We start from the raw sequence: 19,125 nt of genomic DNA on the forward strand, positions 1-19,125 counted from the left end.
GCACACTGAAATAGAATTATAAGAAAATAAAAAAAAAATAAAAAATACACGACTTTTTTTTTATCAATACTCATTATGGTGGGGACGTATAATTTAACAGTATAATAACCAGTCTCGCGAAAATGGTTCTAGTGTTGCCATTTGTTTAATGTTCCTTGGCAATAATTTTTTTTTTTCTTTTTTAATATCATACTTAAATATGTGCCTAATAACTTACTTGAATATTATTATCTTATTACCTTTTCTTTCGTCCGAAAAAAATATTTAAATATTCTTTTACAACCTTGTCAAGAAGAAATTAATGAAAATCATATTAGGTAGATTTTTAATGTAAAACGATTGCATTTATTTCCAATCAATAAATCGTAAACATTATGCGCAGTATGAATATAGGAATCGTATTTTACGTACAGAACGAATAACGTGCTAATTTATTACCCACGAGTAGAATAATTAATGAAGAGAAATTATGCGATGGTTCATTTTTCGTTATTGTTAATAATCGTGCTGAGTTTTCCACCTTTGTACAGGCAGATAAATATTCATGTAACAATTAATGTCGCGATTATGGTCGATGGTTGTCTTGTTCGACGATCCAGCTGCACCTCTTGCATACATATACACACTTTTCATTGACTAGAAGAGTAATTGTGTGTTGTTAAATAATTAAATCAAGATTTATGAACAACGCAAAGGAAATTTTCTTTCGGTTATGTACATTATATTTTACAGTTTTATTTTTTACGACAGGTAAAATAAACGGCATATTGATACTGCGCCTCGTGAGTTACAAACCTTCGGTGTCGTTCTTCTTTCCTTTCGTTTCCGGCTCTTCTTCGTCTTCTTTACGTCCGTAGATACCTGCTCTGTGTCATAAAATTTCTCGACATAAAATACGTCGACTCTGTCGTGATGTAAAAAAAAAAATGAAATCAGGAACTGGTGTTGAATGTCGGTTTTCCATGAAAAATCACAGCTCTTCCAAAATTCAAGATACATTCGTGATCGTGAAAATATAGATTTTTCACTTATTCTCAATTTATGAATCATCATTCATACTTTACCACATCAAAATTACGCTTCGCTAATTTTCGATATTTCACAAAAATATCCCGAATAAAATACGAATAAACAAAATCTGTACACGTTACATTTGTCCCAGATTTTTCCTCCAAAAAACTTTCTCACAGTAAGGATGGAAAATATAAACACGGAACCAAATAAACAAGTGTCAAAATAACCTATCGCGAATAATGCAAATATAAATACTTGCAATATTAAAGCAGCCATGTTTTCCGAAAAGAAGCAATATCGACATCATATTTATATATAAAAATTACCGATTCGTACTTGCTGAAAATTATTACCCGATAAATTATGTCATCGTTCAATCACCATATTAAGCACGTACAATTTTATTCACCGCTGGAATCAAAGACTCGTCTGCATAAATCCGTCAAGATTATCTCTCGAAATGAGTTTCTTCTTCTTTTCTTTTTTTTTTGTTGCCCAAAGGGCGATTGTCCGCGATTCAAATCCGGTAGGACTATCGTTTAAGCCTTGATATTGTGGATCTCACCGAACAACAACGCGGGCCTTTTCCTCGTGCTTAGGTACGCGTCTGTAAGTTGTCGAAAGATTAACATAATCGAGGAGACGGCATTCCATCTCGACCAGCAAACCAAATCGTCGAGCTGACGGTCCGTGTCTGAAAATTTTGCTAACCCGCTTTGATATTTTTCTGTTACGATGTATAATGGATGGAAATTTTCGTCGAAACAGGCGAAATTTGGGCAAAATTTCTAAAAGCTGGTGTTGATTTCTCTTTTTAAACAACGCATTTTAGTGACCAAAATCTGTCGAGAGTTGTAACGATTATGTAAGTTTTTTTTTTCAATCAACGTTTGTGATGGGGAAATTATTAGACAAGATTTTTATACAGAATAATCGTGGGTCGATTATCGCCGCTAGTCGATCACCTTTGATAAATTGTATTTATTACCGACTCAATCGTAATGTGCACTTTTTCAACCTGAAAAACGAGACGGAAGCTGCATATTATTTTCTTTTCAATTTTTTCCCTCATCTCTGGGGAAATATGATCATAATTTTATACAAGGTCATATTTCCCGCAAACTAATTTTTCAGGTTTTCTCTCTTACATGCCAATTTTGTACTACATTTGTCTGTATTATTATAAACTCTCGATAATATTATAGTTTTTCGACCGACAGATTACACTTTTACGTAAAAGGAAAACACTTTCGAGTCAATAATTTGGCCAGAGTTGATTCGGCAATAAAGTCCTATACGTAAGACAGGAGTAAAAGTCGATTATTCCCTTGTTACGTAATGTACTGTAATTTATGTTACGAAGTGATTTCCAAACTTTGGAGATTACGCACGATTCTCTGAAATATTCAAGAAAAAAAAGATCACTAAATTGTAAGAATTAAAAGGACACACGTGTCTACACGTAACAAAAAAAATTCACCCGTGTTATAGGTAAATATTTACAGCACGGATTCGTAGTTAATTCAGACATTACAGTAAATAGAGCGAATTAGAAATTTGCCGTATAATAGACGGTTCGAAGAGGCGTCGAGGATTATACGACGCACACTCATTATCGCATCTACAACCTACAATTCAAATTATTTCCTCATTATCCAATCAGCAGAGATACCGAAAAACCAATCATAGAACCGTTGCAGGCCATTCAAATGCACGCCGCTGAATGCGCCGGAAGAAGCGGAAAGAAAGTCAAAATTGAACAACAATTTACCGTCGATTGTGTGTACTTGACGTTTTTACGACGCGCCGCCTTGCAGCTGCAGCTTATCGATATTATTGTCATTATTATTTACAATAATAATTACTATTATTATGCACGGTTTGCGGCGTGCTCAATTAAAGTCAGTGATTGTAACGAGAGTGACGTCAGATGATTCATTGACAACTTATCATCACCTAACACTTTTCCATTACACGTATACGTTCTATTCATAAGACTCTCTAAAGTATTTACAGCAGATTATTGATAGATAACGAGGAAGTATAAGGTAATAATAATAATAACGAGTGAAAAAATTCCCCGCTTTTTACGTCAAGCTTGACCCCTCGATGAACGGTGATAACGATTGATACTGTTGCATGAATGGTTTGGAGAAAAAAAAAAGAAAAAACAAGGACTAAACAATAAACAAGGTCTGGTCGAAACGAATCCTTTAACGCTTGTGCATTTTGTATTATAAATATGTATAAGAATATGAAAATTATCAATTTTGCCGCGAGGTTCTTAGAGAAATGTAGCCGAATTAATCGACCATCTTGATTTGTATGATAGATTTTCTTATTTTGATATCCAAGGTCAACGATGATAAAATATCCAGAGATGTTGACGTTTACCCTCCTCGAGAACTATACAAACATTCGTTGAATGCAACTTACGTTATACACGATTCATTTTGCAACAACGAAAAACAAAAAAAAAAAAAAACAAAAAAAAAAGAAGAACGATGAGGTAAAAGGATCACTTGATGAATAAAGGAATAGCGAAAACGGTCGGTGCGTAGATTAGGCGGGTAGATACTTACAATTAATACCTGAAGCTCGGTTTTCGGGTTCGTTTGCCGACCGCATTGCGCGACGGCGTCGCGACGCTCGATCACGGATCGTCGCAGGAATTACGTTCATACTGCTGTCGGCGTCGGGCAAACGCGCACTGATTGTGAGAACGAGGTAAGCCGGTGTCAACGGTGGGTGGAAAAACGAAAACAACGGGAAATAAAAAAAAAAAAACGAAAACAGTGCAACAAATCCGTCCGATCTATCCGCGATCGTGCAACTCTTGAAGTAAAATTACCGCCGATCGAACTCGAGGGTGAACCGGAAGTCGACGAGGAATCGATGACGACGATGACGATGACACTGGCTGCCGGAGTGGGGATCGCGAAAACTGTAATCTGAGTGATTTGTTGTTTTATTTTTTTTTTTGGTAATTTCTTTTATTTTATTATTCTCGATTTTCAATGTGCGTGGGAAAAATAAATTATCGGAAATATCGAAAGATCGGAACAAATCGGTGAGTGGGACGTACAAAGTGTTCGTGATGTTCTACTGGATCGACGTTAAATAATTTTCTTAGTTAAACGGACTGACGTTTCGTCGAGGAAGAATTATCAGTATCGAGTGGATTACCGGTAAGCAAATTATACAATTATACATTTTACATGTGTAAGTTAACTACTTCGTAATCTATTATGACGATCGATGTACAAGAACGCGTCGGTTGATAGTGAAGTGTAATAATATTTTGATCGTTATCGTAAAGAAAATTCTCCAAGCACGTGATGTTTTCGTTGATTGCAAGAGAGAGAGAGAGAGAGAGAGAGGGGGGGGGGAGGAATAGGAATCCTTCTCTTTGTCAGATACCGGAGAGTTTAATTAATTCTCTTACAACAATTTCTCTCATCTTCGCATCGAGGAAAACAAAGTTTGACCTTTTGTGGTATTTTCTCCTATTCCTTGGGCATCTCTGGAGGCCTTGGGATCGAGGAATGCGGGAGGATCGGCGTCTTCGATCAATCGATACATACCCCCTTGCGCGTTGTTGTACGTATAAAGAAGTATGAGAGAAACCGAACTTTCCTGTGTATCTCTGTAGTATCCGTAGTATCTGTATTATAAGAGAGGAAACGAGTTTCGAGACGACCCTGAATCTGATAAACGAGGCAAATGAGCCTCGCTTCGTTGCTGCCTCGCGGTTCCAGACCGGTTTAGGGTCGCCGGTGTCCCATTCCTTATTATTTTATCCGCCGATAGTTGCGAGGTGCGAGCTCTTTTTTATTTTTACCGAACTACGCATCTACGTTGATACCGAGTTTCCTTTATTATACTTTCTTTGTTTTTATTTTGTTTTCTTTCACTTTCTTTTAATCTAGGAAAAGCTCATCTACGCATCGCATTTCGTGCGAGCAATTCTCATCGAATATAATTGAAGCACCAGCGACGTCTTGAAAGTTTGAAACTTTGGTCTGAAATCGAATTTTGTAAGCTTATGGAAAATCTTGAATTTATTCCGAACTTTTCACGTGCATGGATATAGCTAAATATCGTAACGAGAAGTTTTCTTAACAAGTTTCGTTCGAGCTATTTCGGTTTAAATTGATCACTTCTGATCGGTATGAGGATAAATTTATCGTCCTATCCGTATTCGTATACCTAGTTTCGATTACTGTCAACGAGAATTCCGACGCCCGGTGATTTGTAGCGTTTGATAATTGGTTCATAAAACACATCGACAGGCTCATTTCGAAATTGACGCGTTGAAATTATTACAGAAAGAAGCGAAACAAATCTCCCCGCGCATTGCAATTGTTCATACTATACATATATGTCTAAAACTCGATATATACTCGTATATATGTATATATATGTATCTTTTTTTCTTTTCCTTATAAACAACGAACTTTTGAAAAATATTACGAGTCGTATTTGAAGAAATTTAACGAAAAATGCATTGTGCGTAGTTTATACGCAGTAATCGGATATATATACGTTACCTGAATGTTGCACTGTGGATCGGGAGATAACTTGTCCGATATTTACATGTTTACAACGCGTCTGTAATTTCCGGAAACGACGCACCTGCCATACGATAAGGGGATTCACCGTGCGCCACGATTTGCGTTAGGAAAAAAAAAAGAAAATAAAATTCCCCTCACTTATATACGCGACGGAGAAATATAATCGTTTCACAGTCACCAATCCGTGCAGGCGTGACTCTGACGCACGCACCCGCGGCTTGTATTCAGTAAATTTCAACACTCTTACGATCAGCGATAATCATTTCTGCAAACGCGGGAGAAAAAAAAAGCACTCGGCTATCGTTGCTGATACTCCTCGTACTGCGGAAATTCGTCAATGTTGGGAAATTCGAATCCGTATCTTGAATTACAGTTTTTAACCAAATTTTTTACCTCACTACTATTTTGTAAAGTATAAACATCTTTCGAATCTCGTTCGATCATTTATTTATTTCCAGTATAAAATTTACAAGTATAAATTCCAACAGAGGTAAATATTATACACACTGAGAGAAATTTCATTTGTTACAGTAACTAGAAAAATTGAGTAAAACTGATGTCGTTAAAAAAACTGTTTGAATATTGTTGGAATTAGGAAAAACGAGGTACGCCTAAACATTTCTAAAATTTCTCTCGGTGTACCTGCTTGTTGGACTAGACTATAAACTCGAAAACTTTTAAATTTGAACTGTAATTATTGGAGTATAAAAATAAAATAGATTCGAATCAGTATAACATCTGTTAATGAGAATGCAATAAATTTATAAGTTACCAAAAGTACGTAAAACTGAGTGGACGATATTTAATTGGCCACTTATCTAATAGGATTAAAGTAATTTATCATGTATGCAACAATATCCATCTCTCTAATTTAGTTTAAACATGGGTTTCATTATTAATGATTCTAAGATCATTAGGTAAACTATCGAATAAGCAAATTGGCTTAATATAACGATTCTCACTACTCACGGTTTTAAATCTTCTTGGAATCTTGATGCTCTTATTCTTGGTAATGCTTTTAGAGTTTAAGAATTTGCCTTTTAATTTATGGTAATGAAATTTCAAATATTCAAGGCCAAAAAGTTATCTCGCACTAATCATCGTTTCATCAATTCTCAACGCTGCAACGTTGCATGTGTTAATTAAACCTGCGAATTTCAAAATTTCGCCAGAATTTCTCCCTACTCTTGCATCGCAGATGCAAATTGCAGGTCTTAAAAGTCTCTACCGTATCAACCGCCCTAAATCGTAGTACCTAAATATCGTAAGACATTCTCCACCATTGTACTTCGTTCTCTTTCGGTGTGTTAATTTTTTCCCCACCTACATCCTTCGATTTGTGTCATACCGACTGTTACAACGACAGATTTGGGACAAGGTCGACTCCTATTTGAGGACAGTGTTGCATTGTACTTTTATTTTCTCTCCAATTTAAATTGATTCTTATTATCGTTGCGACGAAAATCAGTCCCGAGTATATTAACTGCATAATAAACCGTATCGAATGAATTCGATCCAAATGATTGTAACGCGGTTGCCGGACACGCCGAATTTTCTCCGACAAAATTTCCTGCACACACGCGTGGGCGTGACAGACGATTCGTTCCCATTTATGTTCGTTCCTCGTTCTACGGCCACGTGTTTAGTCGATTCTAAATTCTATTCACAGCCACTTATCTCGAGAAACTTTTCGTTTTTCGGACAGATAAATCCTACGTCCGTCCGTCCAGCTATACGGCAGATTGTAGAGCAACGTCCGGTATCGTCTACTTACGCATAGATTAAACGTTATTACAGACCCGTTTTATCGTTGAACGATTATTTTATACATGTATGTTTAATGCATACAACCAACGTGATATCTGCGCGATATAGAAGTACCCATAGCTTCTGCTTCGGTCTATTAATACACGCATCGTCGTGTCTTGTACAGGAAAACCACGATGTTGAAAATATTTTCCAAAATAATCGTGCGGCTTGTTATTGCGAGGAATAATGTTACACCTAATAAACGATAACGGTAATGGTAATTTTTCACATCCGTGCGAAATTGTATGCTAAATATTACGGGCCGAGGTTCCAGGTCCGAAGTTTTTAGTGGCTAAACGTAAAGCAAAGAAATCGAGAAAAATTTTAAGTTCTATGAATTCCTGGTTTAGTGAAATTTGACCACTTTGACCATTCTTTGTTTTGGATTTTCGGTATGTTTACGTTCGGAGTCCCGGTCATTCTGATTGTCGGTTTTTCTCATTACTTACACCCACTCGTTGAATAAACTACGCTCTCCGAGTATATTTTAATTTTCCGTATTCCAGCTTATCGAAACTTTATTTTTCGGAACTTTGCTCTATCCTACTCGAATTTTCGGGTTTCCGACCATTCGAAACTTTGTTGTTGTCGTTGTTTCTTTGAAGTTTGATTTCCTTGCTTCAAGTTTCGCCACCAAATAATTCGGGATCAAGCGCTTTCGGAACTTTTCTAATTCGGAACTTCAACCTCGGCCCAATATCGGATGATAGTAAAAATAAAACAAAATATCTATAAATAGATGTATATATTATACATACGTGCATGTATATATATACTGTGTGTGTGTGCATTTGCCGCTGGCCATTCCTTGAGAGGTTTTGCTTGTTCCTTATACCGAGCACGAGAAAGGTGGCCTACCGTTCTCACGGCAACAAAGCATATCATACTTATACAGATCACGACTTGGCGTGAGAGTCTCTCGCAGGCAGTAGAAATAGGAAGGAGAGGGAGGAGCCGAGAATTTACAACCGGTGTAAAATGTGAGAGAGACTATCAATTCTTTGGAAATATGTAACGTGTACGTATGTGTAAAATAATGTATATATGTCCTAAAATAATATACATATATACATATATATCTGTTATTGTGTAATTTAAGTGCGATAGAACTTTTTAGCAAATAATATCACGTATTTTACCTACGATGCAACGGAGACGGAACGAAGTTGAAAGATTCTTGCATCGATGGCAGAAAATTTTAGGCGTTATTCTTAAGCTGGTTGTTTGGAATAAAAAAATGTCGAATGATCGGAAAATTGAATAGAATAGGATAAGAATTGATCGAAGCGAATGTTTGAGACAAAAAAAATCTATTTCGTGAAATTTTGGAATGGAGAAAGGTCAAAGTGCGGAAAACCGAAAATATAGCATCGTCGTGATGAATGAGAATGTGGAACGGTTAGAATTCTATATAATAACTGCTTTGCCATATTTCACTTTTCTGTATTTCGAATATTCTGTTTCAATTTTATGCGGTAAAAAAATTATTGAACAAAAACAGATTTTCGAGTTTTCGAGTTTAAACTCTATGCTACGTATCTTCTACACTTTTACCACCTTCCTCAATGATTCCTGCATCGCTGATTGAAGAAAGCTAAAAATTCGTGATAAAAATCACGTCCTACACGACGACGAGAGACAATTAAATATAGGACGAAAAATACATGATTAAAAAAAAAAAAGAAATCAACGAAGCCGTAACATGACTGCAGTTTATTTACCTGCCCCGAATGCTATTTTATCGCGATCGAAGACTCGCTTGAAGAATTCTAAGCACGTAATATACGATAAGCTAGTCACGGCTGACGCTTGCTAGATACATACATATACATATGGCTATTCTTTCGAAAATCAGTGTATACCCCATGCAGCTGGCACTTCGTAGCGAAACACGATTCGGAATCGGTAATCAGTGGTGACGCGTCGTTTTCTTTACCGAGAAATCCGAGCTCGCTACGTTACCTCGATTTTCACCATATCGATCATATATTTCATCGAAATACCATCGCGTCGTAAATTAAATCAGGTATCATGGTTGTCAATGATCGAGCTTATCTCTTCGGCCAAACCAGAGGTTTTATATTTTCTTCTTGCAGTTGGTAGATATAAAATAAAGGCAGTCCGATCGGTCGATCTGAATCGCTATGTGTCTGCAAACTTTATGAACTTTATTCGTTCGACATTTTCTTTCATCAATTTTTCTGAAGTAATAAAAATTCGTTGAAATTGTTCGTTTCTAATTTTACTTTCACCAAAACAATTAAAAAAAAAAAAAAGGATCGATCGTTAAATTCCTTTCTTCAATCATTTCACCCTTTTGAGTTTTCTAGCCGTTACCCGAAAATCTAGTATCTAGAAAGTCTAGATTCGATTGAATTCGAAACTTTCGTCCGTCATATTCGATGACAACTGACGACTTCCCCGAAACCTGATTTGAAATTGAAAGATTTCCGAAATCGACACGATTGTGTACGTTCGAATAATGAATATCCGGAGCAGCTTGCAAGCCATGCATAATCGGCATGACGTCGGTTGAAGAGTGAAACTGCAGAGCGCGGAACAGAGTCCAGAGTGAAATGTCAGAGCAAGGAGAATTAACATTTCCTAAATGCCACTGCGTGAAACTTGCGCCGTCTACTACAATACACGCGGCTCTATACGTACTTTCAGGATCGAGGCTCTAATTATTACACAGTGAACTATAATTAAGTTGCAATAAAACCGAGACACACATGGCTGCAGTGAAAAACACGCGATGATCCGCGACATCAGGCCGGGTGAATTCGCTCCTCGTATCACGGATTTATCAATCGACAGACACGCGCGCTATGAATTCATCAAGAATTTTCTCAAATCTTTCGCGATTCCGGAAACGATGAAGAATTTTTTTGTTCTCGTTAATTTTCTGGCCCGCGTGTAACGTACGAGTTTAATGTATCGACTCGCGAAATCTATCTTTGTCAGATATTTATCCTAAGCTTTGATAAACAATTAAATCTCAGCTCTCCGTTTAATTATATAATTGTATTTATATATTCGCATCCGGCTGATTTTATCGCTATCGTTGACTGTAATCCCAGCCGGTATCGAACACTTGGCAATTTCGAAACGACGTTATTCTTGTTGTTGTTGTTGATATCATTATCGGTGCACAGGATATTTGGGGGAAAACCTTGCGCGGTGTCAGTTTAAAAAGCAGACATCTCGATTTGCTGTATCGCATCGATTTCTTCTGTTTGTACTAAAATACCTCAGCCGGTAACAGGAGATCAACGATTTAAGTAAACTGTAAACTTGTCGCATGGATAATCTAAAAGAAACACCTACACTCGGTGTTGTAATAATTGCAAAACAAATTGCAAAACTAAACTTCGTACAAAGAGAGACGGAGAGAGAAATCGATTCGATGCGGTTCTACCGAAGTTCTGCAGCCGATTCTTTCTACGGTCCATTTATCAGCGCTTCGGTTACGTTAGCAATTTTATGCGGGCAGCATGCAGCTTCTGTGTTATTATCGCTCGGAGCGATAAATGATATGAGTTATCGGCGAACGCGTCGACGACGGGAGAGCGGAGTTCAGAACTTAAACGCGAGACATTGACAATCAAATTGGTTTCGATACTCAAGGTTGGCCGCACTCATTGCAATTAGCGTTGATCGATATGACGTTATTTTCATCACTTCGTATCAGTCGCAAACTCGTTTCATTTCGTTCCGACTAATTCAGTGCGAACGGTTCGCGAGTCGAGTTTAAAAATTTCAATCAAAAGAAAATTGATCAGGGAAATTTTTCACTTGCACTTTAACCCGAATCACCGATCGGATGAATCCAATGATCGAAATGTGCGATCGATCGATGCACTAAAATTCTCTGGAATCCTGCTTCGTACATCGTATCGGCATTGTTATTATTGTTAATAATAATTGGAGGTTTTTTATTTTGTACAGACTAACTGAATTCATTTTTTGTAACACTCGTCACAGAAATATCCTTTGATATTTGGAAAGACCGAGTTATATACATAATATTTGTCTGTCGTGACAGTGACCTTCTCAATCTTAATTCCAAGCGAATATCTTATCGTACTATAAGAATCACCTTTGACCCACCAACGGATTAGCCTTATATATTATATCTCCTGTCATTCCTACCGCAACGCGAAAGATACAGCGTTAATATACATATAGTATAAATAAGTCTTGCAGAAAATGTAAAAAGTGTATGATCATCCATTGATAATTGGCCTGTTAAATTCTATCGATCGCGATGCTTTTTGCTTCACTGCTTCTCTGTGGTGGGGTTGCAATACCGAATTTGAAAAGATCCAAAAATGCTAGATTCAGAATTCTTTGGTGGCGAAACTTAAAGTAAAGAAATAGAAATCAAACTTTGAGAAAACGTTAAAGTTACGAAAGTAGAAAATGGCGAAAGGACGTAACTCCGACAAGTCAAAGTTCCGAAAGTGCGAAAGCTAGATAATTGAAAAATCTGAAACATGGAAATTCCGAATTATCGGAAGATTTTTAATTTCGTAAATTTCTGACTCGGTGAAATTTTACCATTTTGATCTCTCTTTGTTTCCAATTTTCGATATTTTTACGTTTGGAATCTTGGTCATTCCGATTGTCGGTTTTTCTGATCTTTTACACTCGCACTCGTTGAATAAGCTACGCTGTGCGAGTATATTAGATATTTCGGAATTTGGCTCTGCCGTAACTTGAATTTTCGGAATCTTGCATTTCGACCATACGAAACTTTGTCGTTTTGCAAAAATTTCAAATCCTTGCTTGAGATTTCGGAATTGGGCGCTTTCGCAACTTTTCAAATTCGGAATTTCAAACCGCCCTTCTTCTCTTTCACCGTATTACACACCGAGAGAAATTTTTAGTTCCTGTTACCGCTCGGTCCTTAAGTACTTTCATTTTTTACCAATTTTTTTATTCAATTTTTCTAGTTGCTGTAAAAAATTTAATTTTTCTCAGTGCAGTCTCTTCTATTTTCTTTTTGCTTTCTTTCGCACCAGTTAGTTTGCACGTACCTACGCACCTCATACTTACAATTAGGTGCACCGCACGCTTCAGTTTCTAGCTTCTGTAGTGAGTGTATCGTTCCATCAATCTTATGGGAATTTGATTCAGAGTTTCACCTGTGCAGGCGTGACTCGATCTGGGTCACACGCGCTGGGCACCAACGTCAGTTCCTCCTTCACGTTATTATACTAGTTTCCTCGCAAAACGCTCGCCTATTGCATCCGCAGGATCTGAATCGCGAAATTGAATTCCTATACGCTCGCAATTAATGAAACGAAAGCGATTCGCACATCTTCGCACATTTTTTACCTAGAAGGCGTATTAGACTTTTTTTTTATTCTCAAAGTTAAATTAAAGCAACGTGAAGCTTCATTATTATTATTTTTTATTTATTTTTTTTTTCAAATATTCTCGTCAATTATCTCTGCCTAATTATATGTGACAGAGATTACAGTATTAATCTTGATACAGAGAAGCTGACTCAATTTCAAGTAAATTTTTTCCTCTAAATTTACTGTCAAAAAGTATCTAAATGAATATTTTACTGTTATATACATTCAAATTTGTATATATTTATGATATAAACTTACATGTACGTATGTGACAAATATTGAATCAAATATTGGCCTGTAAAAAGTAAATTTAATCAAACTGCGTGTTAAAAACAGTCCTTCACATACCGAAGAAGAAAAAACAATCGCCACAATAAATTCACACCGTTTGAAACAGCAAGAAATATATGTTTTTTTTTTATCAAACCTTACACACCATCAATATCAATGAATTATTTATTCTTTCGTTCATGATTACTATTAAATTCATTCGACTAATTCTTCCATATTCGTCTTCTTCGTCGGTTGTTAGCTGCAATCGGCAAGCAATGAAACGGGGTTAATTTCTTACCAAGGCCCATGGGTCCTAATCCGTTTAATTAATCAATCAACCGATACGTACAACGTAAAAAAAGCTGAGCGCCCGGAAAGCTTCACGGATTGGGGAAAGTTGAAAATCGCCTCATTTTCTAAGCTGCGGTAACGAATGCATCGTTAATCTAGCTGCAAGTTTTTTCCACGCAGGCTACAATATTGCCTATCTTGTTTTCGCAATAAAACTGCAGTACGGCTTATTATGTTCTTTCCGTACGACCGTAACTGCAACGACGAAGATAAGCTGGGCGGTTTAAAGCGTCGTTAATATAAGGCATTCCATGCTAAATCCTAATATTGCATCGATTTCACAATCGTTGCCTGTCGAAACGAACATTGTGAATAATTCATCTGCGACGAAGTACGATCGTTCCCTTTTTGTTAAATTATTGTAAAGTATTCCGCTGCAGCGTTTTAGTTTGAAAAGTGTTTACTTCGGCAAATAAATAAATAATAAAAAAGTATCACCTTACTTCCTGCAATCATCACGGATACTTTCTTGTCAACTTTTATAAAAGGTAGACGTTCAAATTGCTACCAAGTTTTTTCTCGCACGTTTTTTTCAATTACACAAAAACGCGGTACCTACTCGAGGATTGACAATTTTCGTTACAACGCATCGTATGTTTGTAATTTAGAAATTTGTAAATCAGAACCCCGACGATAATGGTTAGTAAAAATTACAAATAACAGCTTCACCTGAAATCTCTCTTCCAATTCTAAGTTGGGACTAATTCATTTCCCATCGAATGATTAACAATTCAGTCCCGCTTCGTCGATTGATCGAAACAAAATATGTGTTACACATCGTATAGTGTGACTAAAACGCGGTGATAAATTGAAATTCAATTTTAAGACCTGAATTATTAAATACCTGGCCTCGCTACTTGACGTGTTAGATACTCGATATACGAGTATACAAAGTATCTACGATACATTCGTGCGGCGTTCATCGACGCGGTTATTTGAAGTGTGCTAACGGGCGATATATACCTTAATCTACGATAAAAATCGATGAAAACAGATTAGCTCGACGGAGTTGACAGTTGATTAAATAATGTTTCTCCTCTCCCCCCTCCTTGCCGATCGTGGCACGGCGTATAAACGTACGATCTTAAGATACAAGCTGCGTAATACGTCAAGTTTCCGCGCCGAGGTGTCTGCGAATCGTGAATACATTCGACGATAATTTTAACAGGGAAATAAAAAAAAATGGAAAGAAAAAAAAAAAAAAATTAAAGTAAAAACAGAAAACTAGTCACGTTTGCACGAGTAAGGTGATATTTCGTAGAACGAGCAATTATTATTACACGAAACGGTTGTATATTTGTACAGGCTTCCTTTTTTTTTTTATTCTCAACTCTATCCCTGCAGAGGTAGAAGATAAACAATCTCCTTTGGTAGATTATATTTTTCGCAAGTATCGTCGCTGCATGTATACGCTGATAATTCACGTTAAATAATCCTTTGCACCTATGCGAGTAAGAAATTCTTCCAAGAATAACGAATAAAGTTTTTAAAATCTTAGAGACAAGATTTTGGTTTTTCAATCTTATACATGCTGCTCTACGAGCATTGTTGAATTATATATAATTGTGAGGAATTTTTAATCAACAAGGAATACGGTGTGTGTGAAAATTTCATTTGTTACAGTAACTAGAAAAATTGAGTAAAACAGGCATCGTTAAAAAAAACTGTTTGAATGTTGTTGGGATTACGAAAAACGAGGTTACGCCTAACCATTTTGCGCTATCGTCGATCCTTTTTTGGTAATTGCAAGAAAATATAGCAACAGCGATCGTAATGAGAAAGAACAGTAACGGATACTAGACTTTCCGGTAACGGAAAGAAAACTAATTTTCATTTTCTACCCAGAAGTATATTTTTTGATTGTGGTAAAAGAATGAACATAGTCAAGGACCGAGCGGTAACCGGAACTAAAAATTTCTCTCAGCGTAGAATACGAGACGACGAACTGTTGAACGAATGAAGCAATTTTTTGCTATACTTTATTATTGGAATAAATATTACAGTAGATTTATTATACATTCAGGTTGGTCTTATGTATTTTTTTATACCCGATTTCACCGCCTGATTGGAAAGTCAATTAACCGAGTCGTCGATTGACGCGAGTCTATTTTCTTTTTTTTTTTGTTCTCCTCCGAAAATTGAAATGCGAAAATTAAAATCCGAACTTGATCACATTTTTGTTACACATATGACGCAAAAATGTTCGACATTTGATTCTCGAAATCGTACGATCGAAGCAAATAGATCGATGTGTAATACCTGTATAATATACCAAATACATTACATTATTAATATATATATATATTTATATATATAACAAGTGCCGCAAAAATACGCTCGTTGTATTTAATTATGATAGTAATATCTTATCATCGTCATCGTCATCGAAATGTATAAAAAGATTCTTAAAATCACAATTACGCACACAAATCTATGTAGTTTGGAAAAAAAGTTTCACAGATATTACAAACGAGATCGTAACGCGTAAAAAAAGACGGATTAGATAATTGATGCAATAATTTAGTTCCCCGCTAGAGACCCGTCTAATTCGCGTGGGTTCGTATTACAGGCACCGTTATAAGGTAGATAAGAAGAACGTTCCGTTAACCCAGAAATGCGTTAGTTCTGCAGGTTTCACGCCATTGATGTACAACGTGGCATTTAATTATTCAGCGTCATCGTCCTCGTATACGGTATTTTTAATAAGTTTCCAAATTTCTTCGCATCGAAAAAGAAGAAACAAGAATGTATCGTTAATCCGAAACGAATGTCCATCCGTAGTCGTGTTCCGATTATTACAAGCAATTATACATTCATTTTTGATCGATTTTTTTTCACCTTCTCGCTTCCTTTTTCTACATTTTTTTCTTTTCTCTTCTAGTCTTTTTTTTTGTTTTTTTTTTTTTTTCTATCTGTCTCTTGTTCACATTTCGCTGTACACATATCCGGTGACAAATTGCACAACGCGGAAGCTGTTCAAGAAACAACAGGCGCGAAAGTAAGAAAAAAAAAAAAAGAGAGAGAATAATTACGATAAAATGTAAATATTTGCAAATGTACGGGTTTTGTTTTTTTTTCTTTTTTTTTTTTTCTTTGTTGGATATTTTATTTGTTTTTTTTCTGCACCGTCGCAAAACTATAAACGTGTTATAAACTATACAACGATATATTACGCGGTCTCTGCGCATATTATTATGTATGTACAAGTACATAGTTCCCAGCTGCAGTATGCATTGCATATAAATATATATGTATATGTATACGTTGTATACATAAATATATATATGTGTGTGTGTTTGTATATTGCATGTAGGTATATAAAGATACATTGGCACGATCGGTGAAAGGTTTTTGCCAATATATCACGTATGCACATACATTAATAATATTCCTCCGTATGTGGCGATAAATTTGAAATCTGGGCCGTACGTCAACGTCCATATATAATACATATGTATATACATGTGCATAGTATTGGCATGCACGTATTTATTTACATAGATAGTAGGACAGATATGTGTACTTAAACTCGTTTATACTTCACAAAATCCCACGCTGATAAGTATTTGCGGTTTATTACTGTTACTATTACTATTATTATTATTATTGATAGGTATGCAGTTTTTTTTTTTTTTTTCTCCTTACGTTTTGGCGACGGGACCTTGCCGAAATAGTTACTCACATACATAATGCAACCGTGTTCACAAGCACATAGCGCACTAATTCCAATTTTTTTTTCAACCCAAGCTACATGCGTGAAGTTGTCCGTTCATGTGTTATACAGGTATATTACAAATAGTTATGTATTATTTATACAGATTGGACTGTCTATCTATACTATCATTCTCGCAGAACATGTAATATAGAGGTACATACATTGATGTATATATGTGTATATATATTTATAAATAAATATATATATATATATATACTTGTGTCAGTGAGATGCGGCCTTGAGAAATACACTTGTTAACACACACGGGCGTAATCAGTCATTCGTAAATGATATATTAGGAATTCATTTAGAACGTGCTTGCACACGTGTCTTCGCGCCTCTTTGTCGTAATTACGATACAAAACCTCATCCAACGTCGTACCTCATATATTATCTAAGCATGTGTATTTAATTGTTTTTTTTTTTTCACGTGTACGTGAATGTGAGAAAGGAAAAATTGAAAATGAAACGAGCGATATCGGACAAACGATCGTGACGCGTTTACTGGTCCTGTAAACGAAAAAAAAAAAAAAACTTGTATATAACAGTAAAGAAATGTGGAAATAAGAAATAAGTAGAAATTAAAATGAATCACACCAGGTTGACGGTTATTATTTATTAACATTTTAAGTGAACGCGTAATTCGAAACTGAGCATGGCCGATCCTCTTATTTTTGTTCCATTAAATAAATTTAATCCGCATGTTTTAAATTATCATCCAACCTTCAGGTATCACGTAACATCCGAATTTCTCCTTTTTTCGCTTTATCGTTGTATCTGATTTATCTTCTTCGATAATACGGCTTTTCTTTAAATACAGTTGACATGTACACGTGAATAATGAAAGCACTGTAAATCTGTTTCAGGTCTCGTAAAGCACCGAGTGTGATATGAGGAGGGAACTCTAGCCAATCAGGTATGCATTTGAGGACGTGATCGTAAAATATTTTTATCTCCCTTGAAAAAGAAACGCTAGATATCACAGAGAGAGAGAGAGAGAGAGAGAGAGAGAGAAAGAGAAAGGAGAGAAAGATATTGCCGGAGGAATAACACAGCTGCGGCACCAATTATGTAGATCATATAACGCATATAATTCAAAGCGGCGATATGGAAAATAAATTCGAAAGAAAGTGTCAAAAAATTGAACCAATTATTTTTTTTTTCAATTAAAAGCAAGAGACAGCTTAGTCCAGATTTGATGTGTGAAACATTAAGACTTTTAAATTGCAGCTGATTCAAAGCTGTTGAAAACAAGAATTCAAAAAAAACAAAAAATTCTGTGACTTTGAAAGTAAACACGATCGTATAAAATATCGGGAGCCAAATCGAAGAGGTCAAGGATCAGACCCAGGTTCACTTGCCACGGAATTTCCCATATGTAGGCATACCTGACGGTGATAAGAAATTTTGACAGCCAAAAAATGATCGACCGTATCCGTTAAACGTTATCAGCGCTTGTGAGCTTTCCGCAGCAATCCGAATGAACTTTTATATATATTTTCATATATATATATACATGTATAAATACACCTGCTAAGTACTCGAGATTATTGCCAACTTTCGTAGATATATTGAAGTCTTTTTTTTTTTAATCAATACAACCAGTATTAATCAAGTAATTTTCACTTACGGATCTGACCCAAAATAATCGTCTTTGATCGAAGAATTTTTGAGAATATTTACGAAATTTTGAAAAACATCGTTTTTTTTTTTGTCTACTCAAAATTAATTAAAATAATAACGGTTTGCGAAAAAAATCTGATATAATTCAGGATCGCTACAGGAATCAGAGAACGAGATTTGTATCCGTATCACGTATATACGGATCGAACGGGTATACATACGTATAGTATACGTAAGCAATATAATATGCTATAAATACGCACTGCATATATTGAAAAGAAAAAGAGAGAAAGAATTTGGCAGGAGTATTAAACATCTCAATCGGATTACGCGTACGTGTATGCGTGTATAAAGAGCTGTTACATATTATTGGATGCATATGTAAGACAAGTGGAGAGCTGAT

The 19,125-nt window shown here is 35.9% G+C and overlaps 1 protein-coding gene across 1 annotated transcript in view; it reads left to right on the top strand.

The window, feature by feature from the left end:
- The window catches only part of LOC124183196 (protein cortex-like), a 235,715-nt gene that overhangs the window by 180,548 nt on the left and 36,042 nt on the right, over positions 1–19,125 (top strand). Inside the window, exon 12 of the mRNA XM_046571360.1 lies at positions 17,966–18,015. The gene's annotated coding sequence lies outside the window, so the exon portion shown is untranslated. The remainder of the gene's footprint in view (positions 1–17,965; positions 18,016–19,125) is intronic.

Source organism: Neodiprion fabricii, chromosome 5 (assembly GCF_021155785.1).
Source record: "Neodiprion fabricii isolate iyNeoFabr1 chromosome 5, iyNeoFabr1.1, whole genome shotgun sequence".
Taxonomy (NCBI): Eukaryota; Metazoa; Arthropoda; class Insecta; order Hymenoptera; family Diprionidae; genus Neodiprion; species Neodiprion fabricii.